Here is a 17325-nt window from a genome sequence, read left to right on the forward strand (position 1 = left end):
GGGAGAGGGCTTCATTTCAGATCAGCTCTTTCTGTCTCTCTCTCTCCAGATACTGGAGCAGCTTGCTTTGAATGGGAATTCTTCCTGCAGATATTCCTTCAAAGTCACGTTTCTTTATTCTCCCTGTGAAAGCTTGGAGCCGGCCTGCAAACTACCACTCAGATCTTCTCCAACCTTTGTTCCTCTTGTCAGCCATCATTCTTAGATAACCTCCCCCCCCCCCCCCGTTCTCCCCTCCCTGACTACCTCCTCCTAAAGCCCATTCTCAGAAGAAAAGCATCAACAGAAACACACAAAATTGTATGTTGGAGCCACCGTGAAGCTTTCCTGCCGGAGAGACTCCTGTCACATCCAAACCGTACATTCAAAGCACATTATACCCCCCACAAAAATTCCGGGGGGAGCGTGGTTTAAACCTCACAGAGCTACAATTCCCAGTGCCCATTACAAGCTACAGTTCCCGGGATTCTTGGAGGAAAGCTCTAAACTTTATATGTATGGTGTGGGTGGTGTTGCAGAGTTTATCCTTCCCTGGTTGCAAACCTATCAAGGCATGCCTCCCTAGTCACCAGAGATCCTTTTTTTAAGGCTTCAAGGTCAGCACTGCTCCCTTTCCATCTCTCTCTCTTTTTAAATAATGCTTTCATTTAATTTTCACGGTATGGAAGATACAGATTGAGAAAGCAATTGTTACGACAGTAAGCAACAAATAACCCGCCCCGATTAAATGACAGACTTTTGTCACGCTCTGTAATGAAGTGTCACTGGATTACTCTCAGGTCACAGCACATTTTCCCACGAGTGGATTCCTACCACAGGCCTAACCATCAATCTAATAATAATAATAATAATAATAATAATAATAATAATAATAATATCTTTATTGTCATTGCCCCCTCTCGGGGACAACGAAATTACGTATTCAACTAACATTCGAAGTTGAGTTTCACCCAGAAGCGAAACAGAGCAGAGTTTCCAGAAAATGGATGCCTGTGTCCAGTGCCAGATTTACGTGTAAGCTAAACAAGCTATAGCTTAGGGCCCCACTCTCTTGAGGCCCCCCCAAAAAAATTAAAAGGAAAAGAAAACTGGATGTACATTTCCAAAATATATAAGATAAAAAACAAATAAAATAAAACCTACATACAGCAACAATGTGTAGGCTCCTAGGATGTAAGTAATGGGCCTGCTCCCTAAAATATCACTGGTTTGCTCATTTCTATATATAGGGTGCCTACATTCTGCATGGACTGGTGGCAGGGCAACATGTGCAAATGGCTTTAGATACCTATTAGGTCCATAAATTCACATATACCGTATTTTTGGAACCATAACACTCACTTTTTTCCTCCTAGAAAGTAAGGGGAAATGTCTGTGCGTGTTATGGAGGGAATGCCTACGGGTGGCATGCCTACGGATTTTCCTCCTCTAAAAACTACGTGCGTGTTATGGTCGGGTGCGTGTTATAGAGCGAAAAATACGGTATATTCAACATAAAAAAACAGTGACAATTTGTTGTTGACAAAGGACAGTTGGAGGGCCCCGTTACCTTCAGTAGCTTAGGGCCTCATCAAACCTAAATCTGGCCCTGCCTGTGTCAATGTGCGCAGGCAGGAACATGTGTGGAATACTGCTCTCCCACAGTAGCACCATAAGCCTGGCCAGCACTACACAGTGGTACCTCTGGTTACGAACTTAATTCATTCTGGAGGTCCGTTCTTAACCTGAAACTGTTCTTAACCTGAGGTACCACTTTAGCTAATGGGGCCTCCCGCTGCCGCCGTGTGATTTCTGTTCTCATCCTGAAGCAAAGCTCTTAACCTGAGGAACTATTTCTGGGTTTGCGGATTCTGTAACCTGAAGCATCTGTAATCTGAAGCGTCTGTAACCTGAGGTACCACTGTATACAAAGGAGAGCTCCATGGGGTGACCTCCAACTACAACCCCCAATATTATTGACCACTGGCCATGCTGGCTGGGACTGATGGGAGCCGGAAGCCCACAGCATCCGCAGGTTTCCACGCCGACTACCTCAAGTGCAATGCTGCAAAGAGAGTGAAGGCGTCTGACTGAATCCCGGATTTTAGGTGTCACAGAGTTGCATCTTCCTAGGGGAGAAGGGTGGCAGTCTTCCAGCAGGTGGAAATAAGCTCAAACAAGCTTTTCAGGGGAGCAAGTTTGAAGGCCTTTCTGCTTAGTCCTAGCCACCTTAGGACATGCAATGTCCTCCCCCGTACACACACCAAAGGGACTTGACTTACCTACCTCGGCGGACTCCCCGACAGAGCGAATTCCCCTCCTCGCATCTCTTTCAGACAGCTACTGCACAGTCATCCCTTCCTTGCTTCTCTGCCCCGTCCCCACCTACAGGTTTTTTATTTTGTGTGTGGGGTTTTTAAAAAAAATTCTAAATGAAGAACTGAAGTTGGGAAATGGGGACATGCTACAGGGTGACCTGGTTTAGCTGAGGTTTCCTGTTGGGCTGACTGTACAGGTAATGAGGACGCTCAACAGCAACTCATCGGCCGATGTGGTGAAAGGAAGCACGAGCAGAAACACTGGGTGAGAGAGAGGGTGGGGAGAGGCAGAGAGAGAGAGAGAGAGGAGAGGGAGCTTCTTCCATCGAGGGCATTGTCAAGCAGCCAGCCATTCTGGCCTGGCTCTGCCACACCTGTGCTGCTCTGATCAAACATCAACATGTGGATCTTGGCTACCTCCCAAGGGCACAGATACACACTGATTAGAATGAGCAGCAGGAAGCCCTGTAGGTTACGTAGATCAGGCCAGGAAGCCTGGTTTTTTTCACCTAGTTTGGGCAAGGTCCCATCGGCCCAAAACACTAGTGTTTACATTTCAGAAACAAGAGAGTTCAGAACAGCCTGAACTTTCTCCATTATCTAGGATGCCTGTCTGTCCCACATGACAACACTTTGCATGCATAGTATTCAAAACGCCTACAATGATCTCAAGAGATTCACAGCAGACTTGGGAGGCAGGGCAGCCTTATTTATGTGTGTTGCATTAATAACCTGCCTCTTTTCCATGATGGAACTCAAGGCGGCTTTGAGATCCTAGAATTGTAGAGTTGGAAGGGACCCTGAGGATCATCTAGTCCAACCCCCTGCGATGCAGGAAGATGCAGCTGTCCCAGACGGGGATCGAACCAGAAACCTTGGTGTTATCAGCACCGTGCTCTCACCAACTGAGCTGTTTAGGCTTACAGGAGGTTCCCAGGCAGTTTCCTATCCAGACCTGCTTTGCTCCAGCAAAGTGGTTACTTCACGAAAGGGTGTTTGGGGTAAAATAAAAAAACTGGGTGAAATGATACTTATATGACCATGGGGGGGGGGGCGTGTCAGCCTGCTCTGGCCAAAACGGCAAATGGGCTAGCGGTAAGGGATGGAGGGATCTGTCAATTACAGTTCTCGCAGTTTCTCATTTTCCCAAACTTAAATTCAGTTCTGCATATTTCCACGGCAATTTGTGGGTTCTTTTCTAATCCTCAGGAACGTTCATCAGCATCTTGGCAAATATTTCTCCTAATAAACACATTTTTGTACGCAGTTTTGAATAACGTACACTTTTCTGCAAAGCAGTTTCCCCAAATACAGTGGTACCTCGGGATGCGAACAGGATCCGTTCCGGAGCCCTGTTTGCATCCTGAATGGAACGTAAAATGCAACGGCATGTCTGCGCATGTGCGGGTCGTGTTTTGCCACTTCTGCGCATGCGCGTGATGTCATTTTGAGCGTCTGCGCATGCGCGAGTGGCGAAACCCGGAAGTAACGTGCTCTGTTACTTCCGGGTTGCTGCAGAGCGCAACCCGAAAGCGCTCAGCCTGAAGCACATTCAACCTGAGGTATGACTGTACAATGCGTTTTTATAGCAAGAAATACATTGCACACTAGTAGCTTAGAAGAAGAATTGCATTTCTCCCTTATAATATATATGCATTTTTGTAAACAGTGGTTGAGAAATTCATTGCAAAATTCAGAGAAGTGTGAATTTCAAAGGACGGCTTTGTTTCAGTTTGCATATTGTTTAAGAAAGCACAAGTCTGGCAGATACACCTTTAAATATGAAGTGAGTAAGATTTCTCCACTGTCCCAAGCTAGCAGCACCTTAAAGGCTAGCCAATTTATTACGGCACAAGATTTCATGGATCAAAGTCAACTATATCAGACGCATGATCTTAAAACGGCAGATTCGTTCGCCTGACCCAGATCAGCAAGATCCTATGCCATACTATGTTGGCTAGACTTTAAAGCGCCACTAACCCATTTGTTTCTGACATGACCCTGCTAAGCGAGTTGTTGTCACCGTGAATGCTTGCACAGAACGCTTTATTTAAATGAAGGCTCACCTACCCTGGTTCAAAGGAGGCAGGGTAGGGGATTATATCAGATTACATGGCTCTTGCAAACTGGAATGGGATAAGGTAAACCTGGGTTCAGTTTATGACCCAAAAGTTGTCAATTACAGTTTCGAAGGCAGAGGGCCTTCTCGGTAGTGGTGCCCGCCCTAAGGAACGCCCTCCCACCAGATGTCGAGGAAATAAACAACTATCTGACTTTTAGAAGACATCTGAAAGCAGCCCTGTTTAGGGAAGTTTTTAATGTTTGATATTTTATTGTATTTTTAATATTCTGTTGGGATAAGGTCACCAGATTTTTTTCAAAGAATCTGGGGACCCTTTTTTTCTTTTTTCTTTTTTTTGAAAAGACAAAACAAAGTTATTTTAAAAACTTATTTTTTAAAAAAATAAGAAATAATATCTTCTCTTCTGTGGTTTCCTCTGTCACATGGTCTTCCTCTGGGCCCCAGCCTGCTCTCTTGGCTCCCGGGTGGGGGGCAGCGGTTCCCCCAGTTGACGCGTTGGGCGTCCCCGGTTCCCCCTTGGCAGTGGCAGTCTCAGCAGCCTGGAGCCAGCCTGGTAGCGCAGTTGGCTCTGGCTGGCTTCAGGAGCTGCTCGCTGCCATGGCACCTGCCATTTTGCCTCGCCGGCATATGATGTGTCTTGTGCCGTTCAACCAATCACGCAACATTCCTTCCCTACTAATAAATCTACAACACTTAAAATATAAATCCAGGGACATTAAATGAAATCCGAGGACATTCCGGGGACAGATTTGTAAATCCGGGGACTGTCCCCAGGAAACGGGGACGTCTAGTAACCATATGTTGGGTGCCACCCAGAGTCGCTGGGGAGACCCAGCCAAATGGGCAGGGTATAAATACTACTACTACTACTACTACAGTTTCAATGTATTACCTGGGGATTGGAGGGTCAGCCTTTCAAAACCTGATTGACATGCATATTTCCAAAAGGAAAGGCCATACATCGTTTGCGTGGGGTACATGGGATGGGAAAGATCTCTGTCTAAAACCTTAAAAGACCTGCTGGCAGTCAGGGCTGACAAGATTAGATGGACCAATATTAAGGTGGCATCCTAAATTCATATCTCTCAGCTTTCCTCGCCTTGGGTAATAGTTGTGTAAGTTAATAACATTGCTTACATAATGCCTGACAGCATTCAGAGTGCTTCACATATATTATCTTGCGGCAATACCGTAAGGAGTTCAGTATGATTATTCCCATACTGCAGATGGGAGAAACTGAGCTTGAGAGACAGCAGCTTGTCTAAGGATCGAGGTGGATTCATGTCAGACGCAATATTCAAAGCATGAATTCCAGATCTGCGGCTCTGCAACTGGGCCACTGGACTCCACTGGTTCCTAACTTTCCTTTTTACATCCTGCTGTGACAATACTATTCAGATGGCGGGACAGTATGTTTCAAATCGGATGTCCACCTGGCCAGGGGTGGGAAACCTGCCTTGCTCTTCTGCTCTGTGCCTTTAATAGCAGACATCAAGGTAGGAGACCTATTGCAACCTGGGGATAAGCATAAGGTTCAGGAGCAAGCAAATTCCACCAGGAGTGGCCACTGGGCAAGACTTTGAAGTCCAGGGTCCCACTCGGCTTAAGACGCAGCACCCCCCACCCCAAATGCAGGAAGGCTGCCTTGCCATATTTTGAAATGTGAAGTGATACACGCTACCATCTGAAAGAATAACCCCCTCACTACCCTGGTTAACACCATCAAGTTCAGAATCTAAAAATATCTATCGTATTTTTCGCTCTATAAGACACACTTTTTCCCTCCTAAAAAGTAAGGGGGAAAGTGTGTTCGTCTTATGGAGCGAATGCAGGCTGCACAGCTATCCCTGAAGCCAGAACAGCAAGAGGGACTGCTGCACAGCAATCCCTCTCGCTGTTCTGGCTTCAGGTATAGCTGTACAAAGCCTCTTCAACAACATTTGATTCAGAATATTTTTTTTCTTGTTTTCCTCCTCTAAAAACTAGGTGTTTCTTATGGTTGGGTGCGTCTTATAGAACGGAAAATACAGTAACTGCACCACTGAGTTCCACAGCAGTTATTTCTAAGTTAAACACAGATGATAGCTCAGTTGGTTAGAGCATAATGCTGATACAGTGGTACCTCGGGTTAAGAACTTAATTCGTTCTGGAGGCCCGTTCTTAACCTGAAACTGTTCTTAACCTGAAGCACCACTTTAGCTAATAAGGCCTCCCACTGCCACCACGCCGCAATTTCTGTTCTCATCCTGAAGCAAAGTTCTTAACCCGAGGTACTATTTCTGGGTTAGTGGAGTCTGTAACCTGAAGCGTCTGTAACCTGAGGTACCACTGTAATGCCAAGGTTGCAGGTTCGATCCCCGTATGGGGCAGCTGCATATTCCTGCATTGCAGGGAGCATGACTACATTCTCCTCAGGGTCCCTTCCAACTCTACAATTCTATAATTTTAAGTTAGTGTGCATACTGCAGCCCTTGAAATGTTCAAGGACTGACTTAATCTTCAGTCTGCTGCAGCAAAACCAACACAGAGGCTTGCGATACCTTGCAGAGGGCTCGTGTCCATGAAAAAACACGCAACTAAAACGTGTGATTAAAAAGAAAATGGTGGAACAAGACTTCTTGGGTGGCGGTTGTTACTACATCTAGCTTGATTTTGCTTTTCCTCCAAATACCAGTGCCCAAAAAAGGAGCCCCTCCCTTTTGAGGAATGAAAACTCATAGCAGTCTTAGCATTTCAGTTGTTATTCTTATTCTTGATATCTCTGTTATGAACGGCCCACCCTTCACCCTAAGGTCCCGAGGCAGTTGCAGCAATTAAAACACAGTGTTAAAAACATTTCAAAACAACTTACCATCACAAGAAATAAGGCAGGTGCTAAAGATGTACAACTTGGGTGCCAAAAGCCAGGGTAAAGAGGGGCATCTTCAGCATTTGCTGAAAGCTGGATATAACAAAAATGCCAAGACACACCTCTGTGGGGAGGGAGTTCCACAATTTAGGGGACGCCACAGAGCATGGCCTCTGCCGATCTTCACACCTGAGGGGTCTGGGGGGAAGGAGGCAGCCTGTCAGGTGTTTGTCCCATCAGAAAAAATAACACTGCAGCTCTTTCTGTGCATCTCATTCTGTGGTGCCAATACGACTCCTATTTACTATATACAGCCAGGACCTTTCACCACCGCCCACCTATGAGTCACGCCAAAACATCCTTCATGCTACGAGCCAGGTAGCTTGGAGCTAGCCAACACTCCTGTCGAAACAGATACCCTTGGATTCACTTTCTAGGTTGGTATCAAATCAACATTTTTTTCTCTTCTCGCTGTATGTTGGGGGGCGTTTTCCTTCAATGTGGTTCAGGCTGCTGCGACAAGACTGATCGGCAAAGAGACCTAATTCTTTAATACAGTGGTACTTTGGTTTATGAACTTAATCCGTTCCGGAGACTGTTCTTAAACCAAAGCGTTCGTAAACCAAGGCGTGCTTTCCCATAGAAAGTAATGCAAAATGGATTAATCCGTTCCAGACTTTTCAAAACAACCCCTAAATCAGCAATTTAACATGAATTTTACTATCTAACAAGACCATTGATCCATAAAATGAAAGCAATAATCAATATACTATACTATAAAAAATAAAACAATATTGTAGATTATTAAAATAAAATAAAAAAATTCTTACCTGCACTGATGATAGTCATTGTTTGGATGGGGGGCTTTTATCCATTTCTACAGTCACACAATCAATAGCTGAACTGGGATCCACACAGGAACCCCCCCCCCCACTGCTGTGGGAAATGCTCCCTAGAGCGTGCGCCTCCTGCAGCAGCATAGGAGTTATGTGCCCGCAAACCAGCTGGCTGGCATGCAGCTTCCCTCCCAAGCCTCTGTGGAAAATGCTCTCCTCCCACAGTAGCATGGGGGAGAGTTGCACGCCTGCACACCAGAAGGCTGGCGCACGTGCAACTTCCCTCCCTCGCGGCTGTGGGAAATGCCATGACGACCCCCTTCTCCGCTTCCAGACAACGGAAGTGTGGCACTCAAAACGGAAGTGCACCCCCAAACGGAGCACGTTCGTATACAAAAAAAAAAAAAAATACGCAACCCGAAACACTCATTTCTAGGTTTGAAGTGTTCATAATCCAAAAAATTCATTAACTAGGCTGTTCATAACCCAAGGTACCACTGTACTAGAAACTGGATCTGTGCCCCAGGTTGGGCAAAAGATTCCTGCAGGAGGTTGGACTACATGACCCCTGTGGTCCCTTCCAACATGATCAATGGGAAGATGTAGAATGGGAAGATGTAGGCTTGCCAAACGTTAGGAAAATTCCTGACATGTCCTGGTTTTCGGGTGTAAAAATGGTGTCCGGGAGGAATTTTGCCGAAATGGCCAAGTGTCAGGGAAAGCCCGGATGTAAGGCAATGCGATAGAAAAAGCAGTGGAAACAGCTCAAAACCTTTAAAATCACTATTTTGGGGCTAGGTTTTCCCCCAAAAGCTCAAGAATCTGGGTTTGTTCCCCCCCCCCAAGTTTTTTGGTTGTTTCCTAAAAAAAACTCAACAGCTTTGCGGGTTTCAGGAATTTTACTTTTTGAAATATGAGAACCCTAGGGAAGATGTGCAAATATCTCACATGAATACCAGGAGGGTTGCAGGATATATGCTCATTACTTCAATGTCTGTGGCATTTTTTGCCTCTCCCAAACTGCTGCTTGTTGTCCTCTTCACACATAGACACCTTGTCTCCTTGCCCTGTTTAAAGGGGTGGAGATAAGGAGGGGAAAGCTGTTTGTCGGTGGAATGGAATGGTTGGTCAAACTGTCCTTCTTGCACCACAGCCCAGAGACGTTTTCCCTCTCTTTTTGGAGCTGGGGAGGGGAACCACTGCAGCTGCTTGCCAAGGGTGCAAAGGACCCTAAGTTTGCCTTATCAAATATAGAACCAACTCTTCATGTTGTGGTTTTGAATTCTTGGTCTCTGTTCCTGGAGCCATTTTCTCATGTCGCCCCTAAATCTCATTAGTGTAATTATAAATGAATTCATTGTTTCAATACCCAGAAGTGCTGCTGTTTTTCCAGAAAAGGAAGTGCCGGAACTCACTATGAACACCTCCTTTGTTCTCTTAGAATGGCAAAGGCGCCCACCTGAGATGTGCCAGAACTGAGTTTCTGCAAGTTCCAGCTGGGAAAAAAAAGCCCTGCCCTGAAGTCCATGAAGGTAAAGGTAAAGGCCCCTGACAGTTAAGTCCAGTCGCAGAAGACTCTGGGGCTGTAGCACTCATCTCGCTGTACAGGCCGAGGGAGCCAGCGTTTGTCCACAGACAGTTTTTCCGGGTCAAGTGGCCGCTTCTGGCGAAACCAGAGCAGCGCACAGAAACGTCATTTACCTTCCTGCTGGAGCAGTACCTATTTATCTACTTGCACTTTTTTGCTTTTATCTACTTGCACTTTTTTGCTTTCAAACTGCTAGACTGGGAGGAGCTGGGACCATAGCTGTCAACTTACAGATTTGAAAATAAGGGACCAGCAGCATTGAAAATAAGGGATCAACAGCCAAAATAAGGGATTTTCCGAGCACAGGTACGTTCAACTTCTGAGCCCCTCCAAGCCACAGGCAGAAAGCCCAGCCAGCAGCCAAACAAAGCCTCAAGCGGTGGTTCCCACAGCGCAGCAACCCGGCAAAGGGGATGCAACAAGGAAAACCACCGTCACCTCTCCGCTGGGAAGCGCTGAGCAAAGGCGAGTCCCCAGGCAACGCGGCCGATTTGATCGGCACAAGGCATGCAAGCTCCACCCCCCAGTCGTACTTAGACTCCTTATTGGGTGAGCAATGCAGCCAAGCAACACAGTTGGAGCCTCCCTCCTCCCTGGCCGGCAGGGAGGGAGGGAGAGGAGCTGCTTCCTTTGAAACCCAGGAAATTTAAGGGACATCATCAATAAGGGACAGCAGCCGGACACAGCGCTGGGATAAGGGACTTTCCCGCCAAATAAGGGACGGTTGACAGCTATGCCAGCCTGGGACCGAGCAACAGGAGCTCACCCCTTCGCGGGGATTCGAACCATCGAACTTCTGATCGGCAAACTCAAGATGCTCAGTGGTTTAGACCACTGTGCCACCCAAGTCCCTGCTTAAGTCCATACGCATATGCAAAACCTGGTCCTGTGTACGCCTACTCAGAAGTAAGGGCCACTGTTTTCAGTGGGGCACACTTTCAGATAAGTATGCATAGGACTGCAGTCTAACTTAATGGCAAGATACATTGACTGATAAGAATAAAGGCACACATTTCACATGGTTTGGTCTGCATGATTCTTTTTAAAACTTTAAATAGCAGCTGCTGCTGGTGGGGCAATCAGGATGAAGATCACAGTATAGGACGGAGGTTTTTTTTAACCCTTCAAACCCCTTGTCATTATCCTGATAAACATTTCCCCTCCTTCCCAGTTTATTTACAATGAGTGGGGAGCTGGCATTAAACTTATCGGAATAAGGAGAAGGGTTGATTTGCAATCCAGGAACACGTGGAGCCACAATTATATTTAGCACAGTAATAGTGAGAACCCGCCAGGTCTTATTGGGGCAGATAACAGCCATTTATATAATAATGTTCAAGTTTCATAATGAAAGGAAGCTGAAAAAGCACCACACTAAAGAGCAGCTCCTGAATCTCCATAGTGATTGTAGGCAGTATGTAATTAAGTATAATCATGTGTTCTTCTGGAGAGTATCTTTCCCCTATTAACCTGAGCAGCGCTTTGTTTCTAAAATGAAAACGTCCTGGGTTCAGGCCTGCCTGGACATGGAAGCCATGATGAAGCCATGATGTAGGCATGTACTATTATTGCTATGTGTCTGTGCCTGCCTTTACTTGCAGCCATCTTAGCCTATAGTCAGATGTATATAAAACAATCAGACTGTACTTACTAATAAGCCCACCTGGAGAACTTGTCTGTGTTCCCAGAATTTAAGCATTATTTGAGTTAGCCTAACCAGAATTTTATTCTGTTGGTCACTTGTGTGAGAAATTGAGGATACGAAAACAGAATATTTATATTTTAGGAACCTGCCCCCGCTAATTTGTTTTAAACTCATTTAAAAATTTTATTTTTGAATTGCTGTAACCAGCCCAGGGACCAAGCGGTGAAGGACAGGTTGGAAAGAAAGAAAGAAAGAAAGAAAGAAAGAAAGAAAGAAAGAAAGAAAGGTCATTTCCATCTGAAAGTTTTTTGTTCAGTGGTTTACTCTGTAGTAAAAAGATTGCAGCATTTGACCACAGCAAAACAAACAGACTATACACCATACATTTAAAGCACAATACTCCCTCTAAAGAAACATTAGAACTGGCAGAGCTACAGTTCTCAGCACCCTTAACAAACTACAGTTTCCCAAGATTTAGGGATGCGTGTCTGCTTTAAATATACTAGCGCATTTGCAGTCAAAGAGGCCTTTCTGTAGAGGAGGTTAATTATTGACAAAAAAGGACAAACCAATTAAAGCTTCACTTTCTTATTCATCATTTTAAAAAAATACACAGAGATAATGAAAGAGGAGTGAAGGGGAAGTAATGGAAATTAAGCAGAGAAAAACAAACTGAAATATAATTGGCCGACTAATAGGAATTTAATTGTGTGATGCCTGAATTAAAGCTCTTGAATTTCCCCAGTGATCCTGAAAACCTCTAGAAGTCTAGAGAAGAACAAAATCTATGTGGCTACATGATGATTTCAATACGGAAATCAATAAACTATGTATTCCTACTGTAGCACCCTGCTTGTGGTTAACGCTTAGCTGGAATGAAATATTCAACGCAGCAATAGAGAAATTAAAATAGTAATTTATTTGTCAGACAAATAAATAAGAGGCACAGTGGTACATGGTTACCAAGCTCTGGCCTGGCCTCCTGCCATTCTGGCCAGCACTTATATTCCCTTAATCCAGCCCCCTTTGCTCCTCCTGTGGCTGCCTCTGTCCAATCAGCCTGGTTGAAATTCCTATTGGCTGTTTGCTAGAACCAATCACAAAAAATACACCCACAAAAGATACACCCACTTCCTTGCCCTTATAAGGGAGACAAAGAGCTATATATATGACATATAAGTAATAATATATCTTACATGGAATCTTAATTACCAGCTCACCTCTTGCCCTTCTTGCCCTATTGCCTTCTAAAACAAATGTTTAATCTTACATTTTTATGTTCAACAGATGTCAAGGATCTTGAGTTTCACATCAACATTGAAAGATTTCCTTCATTTAATGTTTCTAAACAAATGCCTGACAACTATATATCAAGACTGCTTGGATGGCGTCTTCTGTCTGGCGGGGGGGGGGGGGCTAGGCTCATTTGCCCCTCTGGTCTCCTATTGCAATATGACTCTATGAAATAAGAATCTAGCATTCCTTAAATCCTTTGCATAATTACATTTAAGCCAATATATTTAAGCTAATATATTTCATACATTTATCATAGGTAGCCTCTTAAAAGAATAAAGCTTTTCAAAGTAAAAAGGAAGAAACTCAGTAAAACAGCTTTTAAAAGAAGCCTCTTCAGTTTAAGAAAGAATGGCTTTAGAAAAAGACTTCCCCAAAAATGCTCTCTTTCTTCTAGCTAAATGTTTTTCTTTCCATTTGCTCCTGGCCTTTCAACCTTAGAAAGAAGATCTGGCTCATTTTACTGGGAGGCACATTAGTATTATCTTACCCCATTCCTAATGGTGTTTTTTCAGCCTTGGGGCAGCATATGTAATTCTCCCTTTTTATGACTTTGAGAATTGTTTTTCTACTATAAATCAATGGGGCCCTCTTGTCTTAGGAGAATGGCCAAGGTTTTCTCTGCCTGGCATGAAACATTTGAAAATCCTTTTTTAAGCTCATTTTTAAATACAAGCCTTGATTGAAATATATAGAAGCTTTGATAAAAATGCAGGCTTATGGTTAGGTGCCTCATTCCCCCCTTTCAAGCTCAAGGACCTTCATCCCAAGTGTCCTTGATAGCTTGACCTTCATCATATTCCTGAGGTAAAGCTCTGTATAGGGCCATGATATGAGGTAGAGTTTCATTTGAAACCATCTTGCTAATTGTACTTCTAAAACATGAAATGATACATGGCATCATACATAAAACCAATACTACTACTGTCAAGAAAAACAAGCAAGACAATAGTATCCCTTTGAGTCCTGTGACATTAGGTAACCAATTGGTGAGCCATCCCATATCCCATCCTTCCCATGTTTGTACTGGGACATGTGCTATATTCTCCATCTTTGTGGCCAACACACGGATTGCCTCACCATTATCAGAAATGTTAAAGCAACAGGCATTCCCTGTCAAGTTCAAGACTCCACATAGGCCTCCCTGCCTGGCAAGTACATAATCCATTCCCATTTTCAGCTGCAAAATGGCGGCTCTACTTTCATCCAACTGTTGTGCAATAAGTCTCAAACTCTGGGCCGTTGCATTGGTTACAAGTTCCACTACTGCTTGCAATCGAATTATTCTGTTTAGATTATAAATAGGATCCCGTGCCCCTTGTATGAGCTCACCAGGATTCCAGGAGGCAGGATCATAATAGGCTATAATGCGCTCTGGTGGCCAATCATCAGTACCGCTCCAACTTTGGGTACTTCCTCCTGCTATATGAGAAATATCAGCATTCCTTCGTGTTCGCCTGGCCGAACTAGTGGGCATAATCCACATTGGTGGTAATACCCAACCCAAGAAACAAGTCCCACTCCATTTGGAAGGGAGTTTCTTGTACGCCCATTCTCCACATATCCACCACAACCATCGGGTCTGAGGTTTTTGGTACGGGGAATACAGAAGGCGAAATACCAAAAGGGGTAGAGAGTTTACAGTGCAGTATGTTAGATTGCCTTTCTCTGTCACAGTTATGTTCCACACCACTTTCCATGCATGAATAAAAGGAGGTGCACAGGGCAAGGTATTCCGAGTTCGATAGGTAGTACCGTGTGCCCAGGTATGACTATTCTTCTTATAATCCCAAGTATAGTGACAATGAGAAGAGCCTATCATGGGAGAATCAGCTGCATCTGATGATTTATGTACACAGAATTCCCCTTGTACAGGTATAACTCGTAATGGTTTAGTTGAGTTCCATCCGGGGAAATTCTGTATTTCAGTTTGGTGTGGCATTTCGCTTACCATACCAATAGCATCTAATGGTATCGGTAATAAGGGCATACCTCCCTCTGAATCATCTGGCCCAAGAGAGCAAACAAGGCAATTGGTCCTATTTGCAACATTAGCTACCATTTCAGCTAAACCTACCCACATATTGTGGTCATGGCTGAATCCATATTTAGCCAATTTGGTCAGATTCAAGGACCCTTCCCCTTCCCAAGGGATCAGGATTAATAATAAAATCATGTTGATGTCTAGTATATGCATTCCTTCCACAAAAGATTACCTTATTGTGATAGCAAATAATTATTAGCCCCAATATAATTCCCCCAGTGACAGAAATGGGGAACCACCAAGACCAAAACATATATCCCGAGGATCCCCAATGAGTAATATCTCTGATAATTGTTCCACAAGGGGGGCAGTCAATCAATTGTATTAGAGAATCTTTCCGTTCACAGTCGCTGGTTCAGACGCTCCTCAAGCTTCAGGCGTGCGCAGGTCAGCCAGCTTCCAGGTTGTGGCTGCAGCAGGCCGGTCGTCAAATGTTGCCCGTGACCTAGCCCGTTCCCGGTAGGGCTAGATACAGGGGTTTTTGGAGAGAGTTAGTTTTAAAGGATTAGAGGGGTCACCTTTGCACGTCCAACTGCCTTCGGACTTCTTCAAACGAGAGTGATGAATCCAGGGGGTCACCTCAGCTACCTTCACCGCTGTTGGAGTAGAGAGCAAGACGGTGTAAGGTCCACGCCACTTAGGTGCAAGTGGATCACGTTTCCACTCTTTCACCCATACGCTATCGCCAGCCTGGAACTGATGAATCGGCTCGGCAATGCTGCACGGCGTGCGCTCGAGGGCCCACCTGTTAAGAGAAACAAAAACACGGGAGAGAGATTGCACTTGTCCCTGTGTCACATGATCTCCTATTTGTTTAAGGTCAGCTGGAATATCCTGAACAAAGGAGGGCGGTCTCCCATACAGGAGCTCAAAAGGTGACAACTTAAGTCTTTTTGTGGGTGCACACCGAACACGAAACAGTGTTATGGGTAACACATCTACCCATCCCAATCCCGTTTCCTGGGTTAATTTTGCCAATTGGGTTTTCAGAGTCCGATTCATTCTTTCAGTTTTCCCTGAACTCTGAGGCCTATATGCTGTATGCAGTCTCCATTTTACTTGTAGGACTCGACATACTTCTTGTACTACTTGATCAATGAACGCTGGCCCATTATCACTTCCAATGCATCTAGGTAATCCAAACCTTGGGATCAATTCAGTGAGGAGTCTTTTAGTTACCTCTCGTGCCTTTTCAGTTCGGGTGGGAAAAGCTTCAACCCATCCGGTAAGAGTATCTACAAACACAAGGAGATACTTGAATCCCTTAGAAGGGACCAGCTCTGTGAAGTCCACAATTAGGCTTTCCATGGGGACGTATCCCACATGCTGAATTCCAGGAGGTTGTACCGGTCCCTGCCTGGGATTGTTTTTAGCACAAAGAACACATTTCTGTGAAATGCAAGTTGCTAATTGTGATAGATTAATAATATACAACTTCCGACTGAGACTCTCTCTAGTTGCAGTACCGCCAAGGTGAGTAGATTCATGATAATTTCTTACAATTGTGCCTGCTAGATGATGAGGTACATAAATCCTATTGTCCGGCAGGATCATCCAACCGTCCTTCACAACTGCTCCTTCCTGTTCAGCCCACTTCCTCTCTTCTGGGGTATAGTGAGGTTTAACATCTTCTGGAACTACCTCTGGTATGAGGGCTGCTATAAATCCTCCCACAGGCTTTTGGGCTGCCTCTCGGGCTGCTTTGTCAGCAGCATGATTTCCTCTGGTTATTGGATCCCTTCCTCGTCCATGACCTTTGCAGTGCATTACAGCAATCTGTTCTGGAGCCCATACTGCTTCTAACAGGATTTCTACTTCAGGTCCATATTTCAAAGCCTTCCCGTGGGCTCCGATTAGACCTCTTTCTTTCCATAGAGCTCCATGTGCATGCAGGGTTAAGAAGGCATATTTTGAATCAGTATAGATGTTTGCCTTACATCCGGCTGCCAATTGCAGAGCTCTAGTTAAACCTATAAGTTCAGCCTTTTGTGCTGAGGTGCCAGCAGGCAAAGCCTCAGCTTCCACAACTTCCTCATTGGTGACCACAGCATATCCTGCTCGTCTGGCACCTTCATGCAGGTAACTGCTACCATCCGTATAATATACAACATCTGGATTTTTCAATGGCTCATCTTTCAGATCAGGTCTACTGGAATAAACTTCATCCATTACTTGGAGACAATCATGTGATTCTTCATCATCTACCTCTGGTAGGGGCAGCAAAGTCGCTGGATTGAGCATATTCACTACTCGTAGATGAATCCTGGGATTTTCACACAATAGGCCTTGGTATCTAGCCATCCTTGGGTTCGTTAGCCAATAACTACCCTTATATTCCATGAGTGTCAGAACAGCATGAGGTACATTCACATACATCGTCTGGCCAAAGGTAAATTTATCAGCTTCTTTGACAAGGCTCGCAGTGGCTGCTACTGCCCTTAGGCATGGAGGCCATCCTTTTGCTACTGAGTCCAATTGTTTAGACAAATAAGCTACTGGACGGTTCCAACTTCCTAATCTCTGGGTCAGGACTGCCGCTGCAATCCCATTCTGTTCATGTACATACAGCTGAAAGGGTTTTTCCGAATTAGGCAATCCAAGGGCTGGTGCCTCCATAAGTCGTTGTTTGATAACTAAAAAGGCTTGTTTCTGCTCAGGTCCCCATACGAATGGGTCCTTTTCTGCACCTCG

The 17325-nt window shown here is 44.8% G+C and overlaps 1 protein-coding gene across 5 annotated transcripts in view; it reads right to left on the reverse strand.

The window, feature by feature from the left end:
• The window catches only part of IL17RE (interleukin 17 receptor E), a 61464-nt gene that overhangs the window by 32183 nt on the left and 11956 nt on the right, over positions 1–17325 (reverse strand). Inside the window, exon 1 of one of the 5 annotated variants that reach the window (XR_014154057.1) lies at positions 7232–7502. The exons of 1 other annotated variant lie outside the window; for it this stretch is intronic. The gene's annotated coding sequence lies outside the window, so the exon portion shown is untranslated. Of the gene's footprint in view, positions 1–2261; positions 2552–7231; positions 7503–17325 lie in introns of those variants that run through there. 3 more of the 5 variants (XM_081852696.1, XM_081852699.1, XM_081852698.1) reach the window with 3 other exon arrangements.

Source organism: Podarcis erhardii, assembly GCF_964252035.2.
Source record: "Podarcis erhardii genome assembly, chromosome: 2".
Lineage (NCBI taxonomy): Eukaryota > Metazoa > Chordata > Lepidosauria > Squamata > Lacertidae > Podarcis > Podarcis erhardii.